Source organism: Pinus tabuliformis, chromosome 5_1 (genome assembly GCF_031772625.1).
Source record: "Pinus tabuliformis cultivar Carrire ecotype Pingquan chromosome 5_1, CPIR1, whole genome shotgun sequence".
NCBI classification, from domain to species: Eukaryota; Viridiplantae; Streptophyta; class Pinopsida; order Pinales; family Pinaceae; genus Pinus; species Pinus tabuliformis.
Genome location: NC_142305.1, coordinates 656,719,878 through 656,724,514, shown reverse-complemented (window position 1 = coordinate 656,724,514; position 4,637 = coordinate 656,719,878). Strand labels below are relative to the sequence as shown.

The window sequence follows — 4,637 nt, the reverse complement described above, 5'->3', positions numbered from 1 at the left end:
TTCTATCGGGAGAGTTTCATGAATTTCATTAATGTCGTAAAGACAATAATAATATTTTAAGAGGATATTTATACTCAGTAGTAAAAATTCCTTTTTCAATTATGTACTAAGAAGATAATGATATGTTGTATATTTGTAATATTGAAAATATTTTATTATCTTTTACTATTTTTATAAAAACAGTGAAAAAATAATATGAGCACGCCTTTTTATTTCGAAAATACCATTCCAATCAATAAAAATAGTAATAGTAATATTTGAATCCCGCCCTAACCGTTTTCCAAACCCTTGAGAACGGCACTTCGTAGTTCTATAGACAGAAGGCACGTTTCTCGAAAGTACTGTGATTTGTAGTTTCGACAGTCATTACTTCCTATTAGAAAAGGTTCAATATTTGAAGAGCCACCTTGGAGATCCTTGCTATACAAAAGATGGTCGCTTATTAAATTCTGAAGAGCCTTTTTAATATAAATTTTGGTGCTTTGTTAAAAAGAATATGATTTGTAACAAGAGGATCCTATTTTATGGATTGTGCACTATTTCTTTTGAAGCCACTGCATGTTTATCTTGATTTTTATAAAGAAATAAGATTTTACTTTGTGTTAAATTTTACATGTTTTTGGAGTTACTTGGGTATTAGATGAATTTTATTTGGAGAATCTTTATTTGGTAGGGTTTTGGTGGAGGCCAGGGTATTTTGGTGAGAATTGTGGTATTGGCTAATTTTTCTATATTTAACTTAAATATGCTTTTTTATTTTAGGTCACAAGATAATATATTTATAAAGAAATAAGATTTTACTTTGTGTTACATTTTACATGTTTTTGGAGTTACTTGATTTCTAAGTAATATAAGTTATTAATAATATTTATATTAGATGAATTTTATTTGGAGAATATTTATTTGGTAGGGTTTTGGTGGAAGCCAAGGTATTTTGGTGAGAATTATGGTATTGGTTAATTTTTCTACATTTAACTTAAATATGTTTTTTATTTTAGATCACAAGATAATATATTTACTGTTGGCTACATTTTTCTAAGTTTAATTTTTTAGGGTGAATCATGTGTGTTGTTGCTCTGTATGTAATTGCATTTTAATTATTTTTTTCTCATATTAATTTAATTACTCACAAGTTGTATCAGAGTGTGATATTAGTTTAATTACTCACAAGTTGTATTAGAATGTGAATGGTGTAGCGCATGTGGCTATGTAGAAGATTGAGGCTTCAAACAGATGAAAATTTGTTGGCGAAATGTGATCTAAATTGCTGAAATGTGATTTGAAATATAGATCACCATATATTAGATCAGAATTAATGGTTGAGATAAAAATAGTAATAATGATGACTAATAGCCACTACAAGGGTAGTGCTACCGATTCCAACTACCATTCTAATTTCCTTTATCTTAATGAAGACACATGGTAAATTATTAGATGATAAAAGGTGCCTCCCCTCTTAGGAAATGATGGTGACAAGAAGGTGCTCATAGTAATGAGTGTGCATCAAAAAACTTTGGAGAATGGGCATGGAGTTGGGGTTTAGTAAAGGAGTATCATGTTATGGACAGCTAGAGTACCCCATAAACTCTTTAGAGCATTTGATCCAACTTGTAAAGCATAGCTATAGGAAAGATGCATTTTCCAAGGTCATTGTAATACCTATTATTTAGCCATATTTGTTGTAACCCACTAGCACATGATATCATCCATCTTAGGCATATAGAGAGGATTGAGGATTATGTTTTAGAATGAACAACTTGATTAGATACAATCATATATATTGTAACTCGGTAGCACATGATGTCATCCCTCTTAGGCATATACAAAGGACTGACAATTATGTTTTGGAATAAACAGCTTGATTAGATACAAGGGGCTGAAAGTGCACTTGCACACTAACTTGAGGTTATTCTGTTGTAAGACATTTTTTGTGAGAAATACATATTTTAGTGCATTAGTGCATGAAGTTATCTATATCAAATTGTGTAACACACCACCCCAATAAGTATATCAAATTGTGTAACACACCACCCCAATAAGTATGACTATATCAAGTACACTCATTCACAACTTAATGAAAGATTGTAAAATATTAAAATTTGAAATAATTAATAGATCATACACAAAAAAATATCTTAGAAAGACTAATTATCTATATAATTTTATTAGGGATGTTTTCATATATATTGATTCATCATATTTAAATTAAATTAATTTAAGAATCTCCCTATTCAAGTTATTCTAGAAATAAAAAATAACAATATTAAATACATTAAATACATACCAGGTTCTAATCATGATCATAGACATGTGAATTCACCATTGTATCGTTGAAAACAAATCCAACCGTAAACCATGCTTAAAATGCATTATTAACGGTTTACATATTAACTGAAATGTTTAATAAATAGTGTAATTTTATTATATGATCGTGCAAAACCATCTTTAACCTCCGCTAATAAGTGCCACACAGATTGAAATCCATATATAATTACTTTCAGGTGGATTTTCGGCTCTTTATCTTCACAATCGCGAGCTTTTGGACGAAAACGCTTGTGACAACGATTATTATAAAATCCCTATACAAAATCGTTTTACTTGTGAGCTACAATACCGACGAGTCCACTATTTCATTTTCTGAAATATCAAACACGTGCAGCGCAGACAGCTGTTGTGTTTAAACCATCACATTCTATCCATCAATATTTGAAACGAAGTATAGTACATGGACGACTCTCTCGCACTAGCTCTCACAATGAATGCTTGAAACCAACTATCCATGAAACCGGACAAAATGCCGGCCTGCACATGACGTGCAGAGGACTACTAATTCAGTCAGGAGATACAACGACATCACTACACTAATACATTCTAAACGATTTGATATGTGGGCAGCTTCAGCAAAAAACTCTGCAGGCCACATATTTTGGTTCGCAGCCAAATATGTATAGTCCGCCTGCTTCTTCTTCTATGCCAGAATCCCCTTCAAAAAAATGATAGCATTTATTTAAAGCCTTCTTCTTCATGTATATCAGAATCCCTTTGGAATAAATGCTTCCATAATAACAAATCCATGAGTTCGGATGTGCAATCTGACTAAAAGAATATCATGCTTTGCAGATGAAGAAGAAACTCAAGATGTGTAGTAAGCTGTTTTTCCTATAGTCGAGGTAGATATGCTTCATTATGCAGTCGCAATGCCTTGGTCTCCTCGGCTGTAACATTTTACCCGGTGGTTTGATGGTGATCAGAAGCAAATAAACCAAATTAGACCGTTGGGCTGACGGTGATAAGAAGCAAAACACAGACGAATTAGACCGTTAAATATTAAAGTTTAGGGCAAAATAGATTCAAATATTTCATTACCTTTGCGCGTAAGACTTCTAGATCAAATCCATTGAGGCAGCTTATGTCTGCTTGCTTAACATCAAGACCAAGTCCATCCGGGCCACCCATCGCGGATACAGCTAAGCCAGGCAACATGTAAATGTTTAGAGCCTTTGCTTCTACTGTGCCCTCCTCCACCTGTATTTCCAGAGAGGGAATATCAGAACGGATTTTCTTTTGTTTTTCTACCAAGCACCATTGGTTAGATCCTGACATCCAAAGTATAAAAACGTACCCACAGTGAAAATAATCTCAAAGAATAGACGAAGCTTGTAAACAGAAGGGACCTATGACATTTCACTATGATAAAGAATAGAATATCGACAAAAATTAAAATTAAAATTAAAACCCATCGAAAACTAGAAAAATCTTCAGTTCATGCTCAGAAGCGAACAATGTAAGAGATTTTATTGTCATTTCACCTTTGGTCTAACGCATATGCGTCAATAAACGGAACCCGGACAGATCATATGCAATGTTGGAGCAAGCAGGCTGTCTCAGAGGACAGAAGATCGGCCTTGAATGGTAGGAGAAATGCAACATTTGCTTTCAGAGTTTCTTCACAGCAACACAGATTTGCAGAAGGAAATTCCATAGTACCTCACACTTCTGCATTCGACATTACTGGAGACGAATAGCAGGACTTTAAATAGCTAGTCAAGGAAAATCTTATCATTGACAGCTGTCGTTCAATGACTGGAGGGTCTCCGGTACATGCTATGCTACTTTTCTGCACTTTTGTAATTTTGTAATGTTTTTTTTTGTATCTTTTGTTCAACTTGCAGGTGGTAGACACTGGATTGGGTTACTGTACGTGTCACATGTGGTCTTGAATGTCCTATTGGCTCCCATTCTTACACCCATGGATATCAGTATATTTTTTTTACTGTTGTTCCGGGTTAACGGAGTAAGAGTCACGGAAGTCTTACTTCTGTTGGCTTTACTTGTGAAATACGCAATGAAGCTAGATACCCTTCGCTCATTCTACCAGGAAAATCAGGCAGTGTCGGTCCCAAGGGCTTGGAGTTCGAGGAACCAGACACGAGTTCAGTAGGGAGATCATTAATACATTGGGAATGCTCCTGGAAATACTCAGCAGCATCTTCCGCTCTTGAGGCCTTGTGCATCTGATAAGAGGATTGCCAAACAGGCCAAACTTTAGTTGACTCTAATCTCCGACATCTCAAAATGCATTCACACATACAGTCAATGAAATGGGCAAATGTCTCGCAAAATTTGTGTCCAAGGTA

The 4,637-nt window shown here is 34.4% G+C and overlaps 1 long non-coding RNA gene across 1 annotated transcript; it reads right to left on the bottom strand.

Moving 5' to 3' along the window:
- Positions 1 to 2,473: 2,473 nt before the first annotated feature.
- LOC149166702 (uncharacterized) lies at positions 2,474 to 3,988 on the bottom strand. Its single transcript, XR_016260455.1, has 3 exons — positions 3,810 to 3,988; positions 3,367 to 3,525; positions 2,474 to 3,280 (listed from the first exon to the last, which is right to left on the bottom strand). It is a non-coding gene; the product is annotated as an uncharacterized LOC149166702 (long non-coding RNA).
- Between the last annotated feature and the right edge of the window lie 649 nt (positions 3,989 to 4,637).